Raw genomic sequence first — 17,880 nt, 5'->3', positions numbered from 1 at the left:
TTGGAGTTAGTCATCTCATCAATTAGGAATCCTCTTTACAACTTCTTAGATTTAACTTATAGTCAAGATTTTGCTCAACATCATTTTATTAATTTTATTCTTTGCGTAATCAATCCTATAAAAACCCCCTTGTGTTTACTTTTCAATTGTTGATCAAAGAAGAAAATCAGTTTCTGACTCCCTGTGGATTCGATCCTTCTTACCACTACTGTGGTTCAGTTTTATTAGTTAATTATGATTTTTTTTTTGGTGGACTCGACAAACATCACACCTAGTTAGGAATTTAAACTTTAATTTTAATTAATTTCTATGTAATTGCACCTAGTTAGGGATTTAGACTTTAATTTTAATTAATTTCTCATGTAATTGCAATTTTAATTAAGAGATTTTTATTTTTTTTTATTCACATGGTTTACCCTATAAATAGGCTATCAAGTCTTCATTGTAAGGATTTAAGATTAAAAATCAATAATATTGTGACTCTTATTTAAAAGAGGTTTTCTTCATCTTTCTTATTGAGCAGCGAGTGAATCTACTTATCAAGGTATGACCTTGTAGCATTTTTCCATTCTATTTATTTCATTTTTAGTGGCCTTAGTTCTTATCATTCTTGATAGGAGGTTAAGAAATGAGGGTTTCTATTGGATCGATTCCTTTGATGCCTTTAAATAAAATTATGTGAGTTTCTTATCAAACTAGTTGATCTTGGGTTCTACATATGAAAGCTTAAAGGTGATGGAATTCTTACTCATAGTCGAATATCTCCCCAAATTTTCTCATGAAGATGAGTTATTTTCCTACTTCAATTTAGATACATCCTAATCCATCTTCAACGCATATTTCTCATAAAGAATTCATTAAATATTAAAGTCCAAAATTGAGCAAAGTCCAAGACACAACTCTTAAAGGATTTATCCACCATTTCAAGAGAGAAGAGTTTTAATTCATCTTAATAATGAGTCTTTAATTTAATTTTTAATTAGAATCCTAAATAAGGTAGTATTTAGAGTTCTCCTAAGATTTAGTTTTTTATTTCTACTAGGATTGTAAGCCCTATGACTATATAAGACATTATTGCTTAGGTTGTAAACACTTTAATTCAATTTATAAATAAAATTTCAAGTTTCTTTTGCTTTTAATTTTGACTATTATTAGTGTTTTTTAAGATGTTTCTTCAACCATCTCATTGAGTGAAGAATTGATTCTACCTATCGAGATACTCTCATGGCATTTTATCAATTTTTATTACTTATGCCAATTATTTTAGTTTGCAACCGCAAGTTGATTGCTAGTTAAGTAGGAAATATTTTTTTAGGGATTAAGTTTTTTTTTTTTGCTAAATTGTATGTGTGAATTTTTTATCACATTGGTCAATCTTAAGTTTAGCATCATTTAGTATCACAACTCTGACTTTAGATTGATCATACTATGTTGCATAATCTATCCTTATATATTGTTCTATTCGGTTATTTTTGTCGTGGATATCCTTGCATCTACTCATATGTATCATACAACAAAAACAAAAATAAAAAAAATACTATATCCATAGTGTCCTTTCTTGCTCTCTAAGTTTATTTCTTTTTCATTATGCTTTTGTTTTATTACATCACTAAGTAGCTAATTGCATCCTAGTTACTTAATATCACATGTAAAGACAACATCTTCATTCGTGTGTTTAACTTCTATTGCATTAAGAATTGTGTTATAAATTTTTTTTTCGATGATTCCTTGACGTATCCTAAACAAATCTTGATTACCTTGATTTAAAAGAATCTAATTATATTATTCAACTTGAGGAACGAAGATTGAGATGATGAGTGAAACGCAAGAGTGAAACATATGAGGGAGTGTTACTATCTAAACTTTCTTGTAGGTTTCTCATAATGTATTTCCTTAGTGAACGAACCGATATAAAGCTCTATATGGAAAAGTTCCAAAGAAGGCTTAAAGAGCTTAAGCATAAGTAATCAAAGATCTCCTAATTCATCAAGAGCCAAAAGTCAAATTCCAGAAAAAGGGAGTCAATTAATGTAATGACATGAAGGAAAGATGATTTGTTCCAAATGAAGATAAGCAAGACAACTCACATAGGCAAACATAGGACCGATAAAGTCTTGCGTAACAAGACGATTCCCATGGTGAAGGTGCGATGGCAGCATCATACCCTGGAGGAAGCCACGTGGGAGTTGGAGAGTGAGATGAGGAAGAAGTATCCGAGCCTGTTCGAAACAAATTTGCAGACCAAATTATTTTAAGGTGGGGGAATGTAACACCCCACCCATCGTTGTGCTCAATTAATTTGAAAAATCCTAATTGTTCGAGCCTTTAGCCGCATTAAACTCATTTAAATTACACTACCTATTATTTATCGTAATTCATAAATCTAGTTGATTTTTAATCATTTTGCCTCTATTTAATTTTATTTCATTTTTATTTTTATTTTTATTATTTAACTTGCATTTAACTTTATTTAATTTAATTTTAAAAAATTGAGAAAAATCGAAAAAATGGCGAAACAAGAAGATTTCCTGCGGGGAAGCAAAGCTGCCCGCACTGTTGCCTCGCATGCACAGTAGCCGTAGGACGTGCGCACAGCACATATGTCCCATCCTCACCCACGCACATCCCATCCGCGTGCACGGCACGCGGACAGGTCCTGTACACGTCTTGTCGCATGCAAGGGGGCCGTCTGCGCGTCACCTCGCACGCGGACAGGCATCAAACACTGTGTGTTCACCATCCGCGCAACAAGCATGCACGGATAGGCCCTGTGCGCCTGGGGCATGGGCATAGTGGGCACAAAGCGCCCAGCGCAAACGTGCATGGTAGGGGGCTTGTGCGCCTGCAGTGCGCCGGCTGGGGCACTGCCCCCTCAGGCAATGCCCCGCCGTTGCCTCGGGCTGCCACCGCCGGTCGAGGAGGCCCTCTTCTCTCGTTTTTCATGCCGAACATCTTTTTTTCCTCTTCACCAGATTTTGCCACTTGGCGCAAATTCAACGGTTTAAAAATTCTATAAATATGCTTTCCCACCCCATTCTTTTCCACACTTCCATTCTTCTATTTTTTTAGACGTAGAGAGAGAAAAGGAGAGAGAGAGTAATCTAGTGAGAGGAGGAAAAGAAAAAAGGAACGGTGAACGAGAAAACATAAAGGTTTCGATAAAGAATTTAGTACTTCTTTCGACATCTTAAGGGATATTTTTAGATAAAATAAAATTATTAAATATGATGATTGTGATTTTGTCTGCTTGTATGTCCTAACATTTATAGTTCAAATAATTCGAATTGTTCTTGTTTTCAAGCATGCTATGTGAATTATAGATACTTGATGATTTGCATATAATAAAATATAATATGAAGTTGGTATTATTGTCTGGTAAAAATAAAGAATAAAAAAGAAAAAAAAGAAAAGAAAAAAGTAAAATGAAGCATGAATGGTACGAAATATATATTTGTATTGACATGCATATTGTATCAAGTGTCTCGTTAGACTTTTTATCTTAGAGGGGTTTCTGTTCCCCTAACCCTTCGGGGTATCTGTTTCCCCTCCCCAATCTGGTCTTGAAAGACGAAAGGGAACTCCTCCCAGTGGATGACGATGTACCATCTGACGAGAGTGTTAACGTAAATATCTGTTAGGGGCCACCTTTAGCTAAGTACTATCGTGATTATAGATATCGGATAGGGCCACTGTAGTTGGTATGGTCGTGATCGTAGATCGTACCATGGTTTGGCAAACCGAAAATAGGGCTAAGCAAATTGTCGTATTTGCATTTGATCTAGTCACTCCACTTGGGTAGTTGAAAATCTGTATCTACCTTCAAAGATGGAAATTGTAGTGACTTTGCAAAGTATGACACGAAAATCTAAGCATTTCATAATTTATTTGATTTTCTTTATTATCTGGCATGATGTATTCTTAATTTGTTCATGTTAATGTATTATTTTCTTAATAAATAAATTATTTTTATAATGTAAGATTGGTCTACAAGATGGCCAAATAGTAAGGTTTTAAATTAAAATAATTCACCGTTAAAAACTTACAATGTTAATTTAAAACTATTTTCCTTACTGAGCATATGAGCTCACTCTTTCCATCCTCCCTGATAAGAAAGAAAATGAGGAACTGCAGGCTAACCTACCCTTGGAAATCTATGAAGATCCCGTGGATCTATAAAATTTGAGTGCATGATCGTTTCCTCACTCTGATGAGTCTAATAGCATAGTGAAAGAAGTGGTATTCTTTTGTGTTTTATTTTTTTGTATTTTGTAGCTACTTCAGGCCTCAGTTATATATATGTAATTGGAACTTATATACATATTTTTAAGGAATTTGTATTAATTATTTCGCTGCATAAAATTTTATTATGCACTCATTATTTTGAATCTGTATCTAACACCCATTTGTTTTAATTAGCATCTGGGATGTCACAATCACAATAAAAGTAACAAAATATCTACTACCTTATAAAGTTTACACATCAATTGGACCATATACATCAGAGTAAACTAAATCAAGAACATTCTTTTTTCTTTCAGATGAACTACTAAAAGAAATTCTATGTTATTTACCATGCAAATAATTGTCACAAGGGTAAACTCATACCATTAACAAAGGAAATAAGAGACGTTTTAGCCACAATCTGTAACCCTTTCTCACTCATATGAGCCAGCGTCTTATGCCACAAGTCTGGCAAATTATCATCCTTAGCTGCATTCAGTGCACTATAATTGGATTCACTTGAGTCTTGTATAGTGTATAATATAGACTACCCTTGGCAACCTCAATTGAACCTTTAGTAATTTTCCATTTTCTACCACCAAAGAAGTCATAACAACCATCTGAATTCGACGCATGGGTAGAAATCAGATTCAGACACTAATCTAGCACATGTCACTCATTTTTTCAGAGTTAACGTGTAACCAACATCTGTCTGCACAGAAATATCACAAATACCCACAATATTTGCATAGCTAGTATTACCCATCTTCAGTCAGCCAAAATTCCCTACTTTGTGCATAGTAAAGACATCTCTCCTAAATGAAGCATGACTTGATTACAGAATCAATAACGCACTCAATATCAGAATCAGTGACATGACTATGATCCTCAACAAATGAAAATATACCAATTCATTTCACTGTCTCAGCTACAGTTGTAGTGGTGTTCTAATCATTTGTTTTTTTCTGATTTTTTTCACTATTATGTTCCTTTTTCTAAACCCTACAGTTTCTTTCTATATGCCCCTCTTTACTGCAGTGATAACAATTGAATTTTTCTTTATTGTGTCTTTTAGGATCTCTACTTTTACTTCCACCCATGTTCTTTATGACAAGGACATGTGAGGTATCAATACCCATATTTTTTCTTCTACTATCTTCATTGTATAGACTATCTATTACTACAGATAAAAACCAAATACCACTTGGAGCAGAATTACTAAGAGACACCACAAAATCTTCCAACTATTTGGTAAGGAACTCAACAACAATAATGCTTGTAATTCATCATCTAGAGTTATTTTCAATGTATTCAACTCATTTAACAACTCTTTAAATTTACTGAAGTATTTTGCAATTAATTGTCCATCTCTCAGCTTTAGATTGACAAGCTTTCTAATGTCAAAAGTTTTATTCCGAGCATGTTTCCTCTTATACATATTTTCTAATTTATCCTACAAAACTTATGCATTCACTTCTTTGTTTATATAATGATATACTGTGACAACCCACAATCCCATTGAGGAACTATGGTTGTCAAACATCGACTAATTTAGAGAATTAGTCGATCGCAACACATAAATTAATGCAAAAACATAACTTACTTATCCCTTGTACAGTGTAATAATAATTTACAGCTCATGAGGTATCATAACTTGTAGAATTAAAAAAAAAATAGAGTCACCTAAAGAGAAGCAAAATGAAATCCTGATTTAGCCACTACAATCTATTCTCTCTAATATGAAAAAATGATAATATGAATGGAATGAGCAAATTTCAATGCATTTAATAAGTATACATAATAATAATGCCCTAAGTATGTCCACAGCAAGCAATCACACAAGGATGTAAAACTAGTTTTATCTTTTTTAAGAAAATAATGAATTTCAAAGAATAGCGTTATAAATCTAAACTATAACCCTAGATTTTACATTTTTATATAGTTGCTTTGGTGCTTAGTTTTTTTTGTTTTCCTACATTTCTTTCTAATTTTTAATTGACAATCCTAATCATATACGCAGTGTCTAACAGAACAAGTACCATTTGTAGATCTGGAACCCCACTTCCTCATAGGGCAGGGGCACAACAATCATGCATGGACAACTCATAACAGTACTTAGCTAGGTGACCCAAACAAAGACATATATTCTAACCACATCTCGAAAGGTTATCATACATCCATAGGAAGGGTTCACCCACTGCTAAATTTCAGTCATACTATTCTGATGCATATTTACAATTTTGTTTTGAGATGTTCTTTGTGCTTATGTTTTATTCGTATTATTGTTTTGCTTTTTTGAGTTTTATTCGAAAACTTCACATTTCTCATCGACTAAACCTTATTTTGTTTAGTCTTTCTTATACTTTAAACTCAATCATTCTGTTTATCTTATCTTCCTCTTAAATTCATGCATTCTAATTAAACTAAATATTATTCATTCGAGCATTCAAGATTTGTATTTATTATGAAAATTTAAGTTTAAGATGGTATTATTTTATTTATTTATTATTTGATGAATTTTATAATTTTTTCTTTTTTTTTTAAAGTCATTGTTTCTATGACATCCTAAATACCAATTATGGCATAAGGGCGCCAAATACATAAACATATTACGATGTATAAGAGATAAATATATGTAGCGGAACAATATTTATAAATCTTTTACAAAATATATGAGTTCCCAATTACAATATAACTGAGGCTAGAAGTGGCAACAAAAATATAAAATAACAAAATACAAAAGATTGTCACTTCTATCATTTTGTAAATGGACTCATTAGTGTGGGACAAATCATACACTCATAAAATTTTATATATTCACGGGATTCTCAAAGACTTCAAGGGGTAAGTCAGCGATCGAGTCCTCACTATCTTCATCATCTGGGGGGGCATAGAAAGGAGTGAGTTTTATATACTCAGTAAGAAAAATAATATTTAAATAACATCATAAGATTTCAAGGGTAATTAAAAGTACTGTTATTATTAACCGTCAAGACTCATATAAGTGCTTTTTATTATGAAATTTTATTTTATTAAAGAAAACATCAAATCCGTCATATTATAGTTATATCATGCCAATAAACTCAATCATGCCAAAAAAATAGAAAAAAATCAAACAAATCATGATATGCACTATCTTTCAATTTATTCTTTGCGCGAAGTCATTCTGATTTTCATCTACAGAGCACAATACGGATTCTCGACTACTCACGTAGAATAACTAATTCATTTCATTTATAACATCAATTTATAGCTTGCCAAACTAACACTACAATCATATCGCGTCACCACTTTCGTCAGTGGGTACGCTGTCATCCACAGAGAGTGATCCTTTCACGTCTTTTCAAACAAGATAGAGGAGAAACAGAACTCCCTAAAGATAAAAAATCTAACGAAGCACTTTATGAATCATGCATGTCAATACCAATACATTTTTCCCATATCTATACATGACACTTAATCATTTTTCCACCATCAACTGTATCACATCAATATTTATCTTAAGCATTAAACCATTTAAATTACACATGTAAATAATAAGGTCATATAGGTTTATAAAACGTGCATTAATACACAAAATTGCTTCGTTTAAGCATAAAATTTAATCATGCAATTATTAATTTCAACTTGTTAATTTTAATTTACAAATGGTCCTTGGAATGATTAAAAATAAATACTAAATTACTTACTAAAACCATGATGTTTCCTACACTTGTCTTCTTCTTCACGTTTCTCTCTCCCTCTAGATCACTTTCTCTCTCTAAAACTCTTTGGTGGAAGAATGAAAACGGAAGTGATGAGAAAATAGTGAAGGAAGGGTCCAAATTTATAAAAAAATATGGACTGTTAGATTTGCGCCAAGTGGCAAAATCTAGTAAAGAGAGAGAAAGTCAATGAGAAAGGGGGGATATGACGATCGGCGGATGTGATCGACATATGGATAATGCAATGTGATGGCGGCACAAAAACCAGAGGCACGCCACCCAAACAATGACGATATATCGCCAAAGCGACGGTGGCAAGACTCCCAAGCCAGCGGCGTCGCACTGCCCAACTGATGGTACACGCCACCCAACCGATGGTGCACGGTGCTTAAGGGGGCGATGTGCACTACCCGAGGCAGCGCACGTTACCCAGCCTGGCACGCACGCAGGCCTACAGGCCTACTGCGCGTAAGCCGCAGGCCTACTGCGCTATTGAGTGATCAACGTGGGCACAGGGTGCACAAAGCTGCGCATGTCTACACGCGATGGGATGCGCACGCAGACCGTGCCTCGTACCCCGCGTGGATGGGATGTGCACACAGTGCACACATCCTGTGCTGGCTGCGTGTGGGCACACGAGTGTGACGCGTGCAGCCCCCGTGGGCGGGATCCTTCCCTTGGGTATTCCCGCGGGATTTTCGCCTTTTTCTCTGTTTTCTCTCTAAAATCTTCTTAAATAATAAATAAAAATATAATTTTCCTACGATAAAATAAAATAATTAATTCAAAAACTTATTCAACAAAATAAAATACGAAATTGAAATACAAAATATAATATTCATTTAAAATTTTAAAATATGAAATATTAAAGAATTTAAATGACCATAGGGCCTGAGTAAATGAGGTTCACATTACAAATTAAGTACAAAGGTTTTTCAGAGTATTACAGTTTCCATTTAAATCTCTTATGTGATAATTTATTTTCATTAAACTTCCTAAATTTCAACAATAATACTTTGACTAATTTGCCCTTACTTTCATTTTCTTTATCTAAATTCCATCTCAATTTACCTAGTTTTTTTAAGTTAGGTTTGTTTTACTTTTGGTGTAGGCTTGGTTGGTTTATAATTTGTTAAATTTATTGTTTAAATTTTATCTTGAAAATTTTATAATTCCTTGCTTAACTTACCTATTAGGCTTGTCTTAAATTCTTTTGTTACATAAACTTTCTATTTTAATTTGTTGCTTAACTAATCTAAAGTCCTTTATTTTATTTAATCTAGAACCTAATTCTTCAAACATAATAATTAATTTATTTCTAATATACCCAAAAATTAACCAATTCTTTAAACCTATAAATTTTTCAATTAATTAATTCAAATTATTGTTTTAGTCTACTTTTTAAATTTTTTATTTTGATTTAAATTGTTGGTATTTTGACTACTTAATGTTTAAAATATTTTTTTATTGTTGGTTAAATTATTTATTTTTTCTAAATAACTACAATTAATTTCTTGATTTACAATTTCAATCATTACTAAGACACCCTTTTTGTCATTTTTTAATTTTCAATTTAAACCATTAAATAAACCTATTCATGCATTTATCGAAAATTTATCTCTAAAACATTTAAACAATCATCAAACTATCACCAATCATCAATCATCAATCACAAGCTTAAACAGAGATACACATGCAAGATAATCGATCAAGCAGCATGCAAATGTGAGGAAATTGATAAAATGCAGTTCTAACAGTTTTTTTTTAGCATGATTACCAACGAATGTTTAACTAGTTCAAATTCAACCCAAATGATGTTAGTTTTTCATTTTAAAACATGCATATTAAACTTAGAGATCACTACTACATATAGTTACAAATCCTTTGCAAAATGGATCAATCTGGGGCTCCATTTTGGTCCCCAAAGTTGCTTCGAAACCTGACAAGGAAGCAGGTGTCTCGAGTCAGTGATGAAGCCGAGAACTTCGTGCAGTTGTTTTGCATGAAATGTCAATTTTAGTTTTTCTAAAACCTTAGTGTGTGTTCTATGATGTATGAACAATTTTTAAATCCAAGATTTTAAGCTAAATCGAAGACAAATGCAAAGGAAAATGCTTCTGAAGAGTCGGGTTCGGTAATGTTACCAACAGAACTGGGTTAAGGGGTCGCTCTACATTTTGGCGTGTTTGTTGATGATTTGCAAAACCTATAAATTCCTAGAGCTCTTAGACGGTTAGAAGAATTAAAATGAAAGATAAATTTTGGTTATCGAGTGAAGAATCTCACCAAATTTCGAAGTCGGGTCGTGCGCGACCCGGTCGCAAACCGACGGAACCCGGACTGTTTTCGATTTACCCATGCCGCATGACCACTAGAGACCACAGCTTGCTCGGATACCCGTGGTGGTCCGGTGGTGCTCCCTCACATTTCCTCTCCTTTTCTCTTTCTCTCTCTCAACGGCGGCTCTCCTTCTCAGCTCTGCAATTTTTCTCTTTCGAGGGAAGAAGAAGAAGAAAATTAATTTTTTTTTTCTAGGGGCAGGGGTCTTTAATTTAAATTGGGCCATTTATTTTCATGGAATGGGTTTAGGCCGTACAATTGGTTTAAGTGGGAAGGGCAAGATTCGAATTTCGCGCGCGAAGGAAATCGGGCCGTTGGATTGCTGACACGAACGATCTAGGCCGTTGAACGTGCCCCCTCACACGTGTGGACCAATCCAGTCTGTTCGGTCGGCCCAACACACGGACGTGGCGAGATCTTAGCAATTATTTCCTTTTCATTCCTCTGTCCCTTGTACACGTGGACTTCGCGTGGCACGTCATGGTTGGTCGGCACGAACACATCAAAACTGCGTTTTGGCTTTCTTTAATTGAATTTTGACCATACAATTGATTTTTCTCTTCATTTGGGTCCCTACATTAAATTTTAATTCAGAAAAGGCCCCAAAATATTTTTATTTATTTATTGTGAGCTCTAAAATTAATTATTGACATATTTTGGGATAATTTTTAATTTTAATAATTTTCTTATGGTTTACATATTATTTATTTTACAATATTTATCTGACTAATTAACTAAATTTAATATTTCCTAATTAATTTTTTATTTAAATTAATTTCCCAATTTGTTTTCCAATTTAGTTTTTTTATTAAAAATATTAAATTATTATTTTCTAAATATTCTTAATTTAATTTATTTTACAAATCACGAATTTTAACTATTTGTAAGATCCTTTTCTAATTCATTTTAGTTATCTAATTTAAATACTTCTTAATTAATTCTAATGGAATTAATTTCCAAATTTGCTAGCTAATATGAATTTATTAAATTATTGATTTTAATATTTTCTGAATATTCTTAGATTAATTTATTTTACAAATTATGATTTTTAATGATAATTATTTTTAAATCCTTTTTTTAATTAACGTATTTTTATTTGTTTTATTTATAATTTACAAGACGTAATATTTTTCATTTAATTTTTGTATAATTAATTTTACTAATTAATATCTCTTCTAAAATTCGGAGTCTATTTGTGCGGGATGTTACATATATACTATTATCCACCAACATCTGGATAATTCCTATAGTCTTTTTATGCATTTTTTCCGAATTGTCATATGATTTTCCTATTGGCTTAACAATTCCTAACTTAATAGCATTATATAAATTCTTACAATAAAAAGGATTATTCATATTTAATTTTCAAATTAAATACATTGAAGAAGATAATTTTATCATTGTACCAGTAAATTCCTCTATCTTAATTCACAAAATTAACATAATTCATAAATCAACCAAAAAACCAATCAAACTTTCTCTCATACCACTTGTTGGGTCTTCCAAATATTCTAATCTTGTGTAAATTAAGGCAATCACCAAAATTAATCCACAAATTTCAATTTATAATTCTAAACCAATCAATATATAAATCAATACCGATGTAAATAAAGAACCAATCACAAAAATAACGAGATACAAGATTTAAGTGGAAAATCTTCTAGTGTGGTAGAAAAAACCACGAGCCAAACTCCAAGTTAAATCTTCTATCACATAAATCGAATACATATATTTTAGAAAAAATATATAAATTCTTCCCTAACAAAACTCAATTCCTCTCGACTGACCACACCAAAAAATTAGAGAACAGTCCTCCAAAAATTGATTAAAAAATACCACTGAACTTTGTTAACAATTTTCTTTATCTCGATTTCTATACATGTAACTAAACAAGCCATTTATTTTCTGCTTTCCTCGATGCCCATGCGCAGAGAAGAACCAAATTTGAACCTGTTTTACTTTTCTTTTTGCTTTTTCTGAAAACAAAGTCTTTCTCCCCTTCTCGGTCTGTGTGCGTGAGTTAGAGAGAACCAATTTTTGATGCTATGTTTTTTTTTCCTATTTTCATGAGAGAGTGTGAGAGGAAAAACTGAATGCCATTTTTTCTTTTCCAATTTCTGCATATACATATACATACATCAGAGAGAGAAAATTGTTTCCCCCAAATATTGCAGCCTTTCTTTTTTTTCTCTTTCTTTATTAATTTCCACGTGGGCTGGACAAAACCCAACGTTGTTACCTTTTTTTTTCTTTATGTTTCTGTTTAGCATTTTATGTCCATGACTATTATTTGTTTCATCTTCTATGTGACTTTCCCTTGCTCTGGGCCATGGGAGATGTATCTCCTTCGTATCAATGTATTTCTTACCTTTAAAAAAAAACATGAATCTACATATCTACGTAATATTGTGCATGAACATATGTATGTGATATTATTGACATGTTACTTATGTTTGAACTTATTCATAAAATAGGAAAGTAATATATTATTTATATTTGAATATAAAAATATGTTAATTCATCAACATTCGTGTTTATCTTGTTGGAAGTTTTTATGTATTTTGTACAAATTACACCAGATACAATAAATGATTGTTGCTTATGAGTGTCCTTCAATAATTATTTTGGAGAGTACATTAAAACAATAATAATTTTACTATTATTGTAAGGAATAACTCCATGACTTCACACATGGCACTCATTTATGCACTAATCGAGTATGTAATCTCCATATTCTTCAAAAACATGCATATAATCTATTGATGCTCGTCCCTAAGCACCTCAAACTAATTTTAATTGGTGCGTTTTAGGAATCATCTCAAGTGAGACACCAATTAAAATTTTCTTAAAATATCTTGTATTTTAAAGTTCCTTATACATAAAATCTTCATTCTAAAACATATATTTTAAAAATATTTTTTTTGCGAAATTAGCTTTTTAAAAAATAATGAAAATTTGTTTTCCAAGAAAAACAAACTTTTCAAAGGGATTCATGAGTGAAAAATAAAAAATTGAGATATCAACATTGAGCGACGTAATTTACATAGAAGGTAAGTAAGTGAAAAATAATTACTCTTGGACTTCAATTTATTTCTCCTCTTATTGATGCTCTTATAGTTTTTCATAACTTAAAAACTCAATCGACATCATTAATACAAAAGTAAGTTTATGTCATTCATCAAAATCAATCATCTTAGCTCGATAGTTCCTCTCTTTTTTATGGATGACGAAAATTTTTAAAAAACATATATATAACATGTAAAGGAGCATCAAAGATAAATTGAAAGATTCTCCCCTTGCTATATATTCCCTATTCTTTTAGTTTTAAAGAACAAGTAAAAATAAGAACTTTTGTCCTATCTTCAACAAAATATCTCAAAAAGCTCATGAAAACTACTCACCACCACTTTCCTTATTTAACAAATATTTAGTATCTATAAATTCAAATCAAGGATATGAGAATAGTTTTTTGAGTCAAAGGGAATAAGATTCATTCACTTTTTGTTGCGAAGATTTTTTCTCGAAGATTTTTTCTCTTCTTGAGGAGTCGTTGCTACTAGGGATTGATTCCCCTCTTTTTCTTCCCTTCAATAAAAAAGGTATATTAGATTAAAAAGGAATATTTTTTCCCTTTTTGATGTCTTAAGGATATATAAATAAGATAAAAAAGACATAAAATTAGCTAAAAAGGGTATTATCAAAATCATTACCAATCTTCAAAGATATTAAATAAGTTCAATGAATTGAAATATTAACAATTGTCAAAGATATTCAATAAACATATCATTGAAGTATCATCAATATTTAAAGATATTCAATAAGTTTATCACGTTGAAATATCATCAATTTTCAATGATATCCAATACGCATCTCACATGGATGTGTATATTTTATATGATATATAATGACCAAATATACTTATTTTTCTTTTGGCATTAAGAATATCAATCATTATTTGAGAGATATATATATATATATATATCAATTTAGTTAATTTATTATTCACCATCCACTATTTATATCAAGAAAGATTAATCAATTAACACAAATATTTCTATTCGTCTATTTCATGTATACATTATCTAGAAATATATTATCTTTTTAAGTTCATAATTGTCAAGTACCAAATATCTAATATTAGACCTTCTTCCTAGTTGTCTATGACATATTATTATAATTATTTTCAATCTGTATTATTAAAAAAATAATAATCAAGAATCTTTATAAGTGATTAGTTATCCATGTTCCTCAACTTTTTTGAATTTCAAAATGATAATCAAGTGTAAGAAAGTTAACAAGGAAGTACATCAAGAATCTTAGAAAAAATCAAAATTCATTATTTACCAACTCAAACAAGATTCTTAAAAGTAAGAATTAAAAAATTTAACATCTTTTCATATGATCCATATTCCAAAATATCATTATTTTTTCAAAAATATCATTTCAGCTTCTATTTATTAAGTGCATCATATGTGATATGAGTAATTAGAATGCCTTATGTGATTTGCGAAATCACACTTTCAGCATATTATGTGATGTGGTTTAAATGATTATATTTCTCAACACATCACATGTCTTGACGTGACAAGAGAATTTTCATTAGATAGCTTGATATAATTTAGAGGATTACATATCTTAATATTTCATAAAACATTTCAGCACATAACCTAATGTGATTGAAAAAATCTCTTCTCTCAACAATTAAAATATCATCTACACTAATCTTTATGAATAATTTGTTATTTACTTTTTATCTTGTGAATCCATTTGTTAAGAAGAATTTACTAAGACGTTTAACCAAGCTTAGGGATTATTTTAAACCATATAAATTTCAATGAGTTATAGACATGATTAGGAAGGCATTGATAGAGATCAAGGTGGCAAAAATAATCATTGGCCACAAGGAAGCTCATATAAACATAAAAGCTATCGATCACATGAGGGATCATGGCTACATAAGCTTAATAGTTCATGACCATAAAGGAAATCATGGCTATATGAGCTTAAAAGGTCTCGACCACATTATGGGAGAGCAAGACACAACTCAAGATGGAGCTCACGACCTCATGAGCTTAATAAGTCACGATTTAGGCCTCGTGAATGATAAAGGCTGGAAAGGTCCATTCAGAGGGAGATCCTTACGGCAAGATCTAAATAAGTGAAATCAAAATTGAATTCAAGTTGAGCAAAGTTCACATATAGAGAAACCCAGGATGGATCCTGTTCAAGATGCAGATGATTATATGGATGGAGTACCATTATGTCAAGTGGAGCAAAGATAAGATCTTTGGCCAATAAAGTTAAGAAAGACTTTCAAGTTTATGTTAAAGCATGGATCCATAAAGAAAGAAGTCTTGGGCTAAACTTAGAAGGCCTTAAAGTTGGAGGTGCGAATGATGCAGAACTCATAATCAACAATGCAATCTAAAACCACGTATATCAAATCAACATGTAGAAATTTAAATCCCTAACTAAACCATCCTTCTTTAATCCACAATCAATAATGTGAAGGAAAACTAAAGTAACTTGGAATTGAGAAATTCTAAATTACAAAGACATCACAAGCTTACCTCGATAAATAGATCTAATTCCTAGCTCAACGAGATAATTGAAGAACCTCCTTAAAGACCACTCACAATCAACATATTAAAAGAAAAATAATTCTTGAATTTGATTAATTTTAAAGTGATGTATGATAACCTAAGGTTGAGGCCTTTATATAGGTAGTCACCCGAACTAGTTCTACTTGAACTCAAAAATTAAAATCCAAGAATAATTCTATTTACAATTCAATTTAGAAAACTATCAAAATAATAATTAATAAGACATAAACCAAGTAGAATTAAAAATCTTCTCTCTTGATAAGCGATGGTGTTGTGGCCGAATTCTCCATGGTTTACTTGACTCGGATTTGGTCTTTAATATTTAATCAGTTTTTGTTGGAGAAGTTGAGTTGTAGATGCTTTAAAAGCTTCTAAATTGAAGTAGAAGACAATTCCTCTTCCATGACAAAATCAAGGAGAGAATCTATGGGAAAATCTAGGAGAAAAACCAAGAGAAAATCTAGGAGAAAATCTAGGAAAAAAGTGCAAGAGAAAATCTAGGAAAAAAATTCAAGAGAACATTTAAGAGAAAATCTAGGATTTTCTACCATGAGATGAATAAGAGTGTAATCCTAGCCATGACTTATAGTAATAGGATTCTTCTTCTCTTTCCATGATAAGGAATCTAAATTGATGAAGAATCTTAGTTTTGATGATGTAAATCTCTTTAAACCCAACCTTTCTTAGTAAGATAAGGATTCTTGAATCTTTATGAGATTTACTTAAAGTTGAAAGCCAATCATGAGGAGAGATGTGTCCAGTTGTGGAAGAATGAATGATCAAGTATATAAAATCTTTAGAACTCTTATCATACATATTATCAATGTGACTTAAAAGAGATGAGTGTCCAGTTATGACTTTTCCAATAAAAGTATATGACTCCTTCATGTGAAATACTCGAGAGTCTATGATTGAGAAGACTTTTTTTACTATTTACTTACAATCATCTTTATTGTGGGATCTTAGTGTCAGTTGCCTCCTTTTACACGCATCATCCCCCCTTCTTCAAAATGATTCATCCTTGCATTGGGACTTTTTCATGTAGTGGTTTGGTCAACTCTACTTCCTACAAGAAAAAAACAATGCCACTAGACAAAGAAAGGTTAAATAGAGTCTCTTTTCTTTCTTCCACTAAGGGATCATCATATTCTTTTTCTCCCGCGACATTATTATTTTATTCTCTAATGGCATCATTTTTTTTTCTTCTATGACTTTATTTTCCTCATGATTGGATTGTCTTTTCTCCACATCATCCCAAGAATGGGCCTCTTCCTCCTGAATTAATCTCTTAGCTCTTAATGAGGTAGGAGATCTTTGTTTTACTTTCGCCCAATTAAGCTCTTTAAGCATTTTTTAGAACTTTTCCATGCAGAGCTTTATTTCAGTTTGTTCGTTAAGTAAACACATTGTGAGAAACCTGAAAGAAAGGTTAGAAAATAACACTCCCTTAAGTGTTTCATTATTGTGTTTTACTCATTCTCTTAATTTTCGTCCCTCAAGTTGAGCGTTGGAATTGACTCCTCTTGAATCAAGGTACTCAAACTGGTTTTCAGACACTTTAAAGAATCCTAGAGAGAAAATTGTAGACTAATTTTAGATGTAATGGAATATAAATACACAGATGAAGATGATATGTGTTTATGTAGGATACTAAATAATTAGGATGCAAGTAACTACTTAGTGATGTAATAGAGCAAAAAATGAAAGAAAAAAACTTAAAGTGCAAAAAAAACATTATGAATATAATTTTTTTCTTTGTTTTTGTTTGTATTATATGATGGGTATGAATAAAAGGGTGGATGCAAATTATGTTGTTTTTCTTCTAATTATGAAGGATGAATATGCAAGGATTGAATATGCAAGATAGAAAGATCTATTTAAAGTGTAAGTTTTGATACCAAATAATGTAGAACCCCATATCAATAATGCAATCCAAAATCCTACATATAATATCAGCATACAGAAACTTAAGTCTCTTAGTAAACCCCCCCACTTAACCAGTAATCAACAAT

The 17,880-nt window shown here is 31.5% G+C and overlaps 1 long non-coding RNA gene across 2 annotated transcripts; it reads right to left on the bottom strand.

Moving 5' to 3' along the window:
- Positions 1–6,830: 6,830 nt before the first annotated feature.
- Positions 6,831–10,486, bottom strand: LOC148253385 (uncharacterized). 2 transcript variants are annotated; one of them, XR_015812807.1, is made up of 3 exons: positions 10,212–10,486; positions 10,070–10,131; positions 6,831–7,101 (listed from the first exon to the last, which is right to left on the bottom strand). It is a non-coding gene; the product is annotated as an uncharacterized LOC148253385 (long non-coding RNA). The 2 variants fall into 2 exon arrangements; XR_015812808.1 differs by lacking the exon at positions 6,831–7,101 and adding an exon at positions 9,636–9,864.
- Between the last annotated feature and the right edge of the window lie 7,394 nt (positions 10,487–17,880).

Source organism: Carica papaya, chromosome 6 (assembly GCF_054855325.1).
Source record: "Carica papaya isolate Zhongbai chromosome 6, ASM5485532v1, whole genome shotgun sequence".
Classification (NCBI taxonomy): domain Eukaryota; kingdom Viridiplantae; phylum Streptophyta; class Magnoliopsida; order Brassicales; family Caricaceae; genus Carica; species Carica papaya.
Note: the sequence above shows the minus strand (reverse complement) of the source record. Positions and strands in the feature narration are given on the sequence as shown.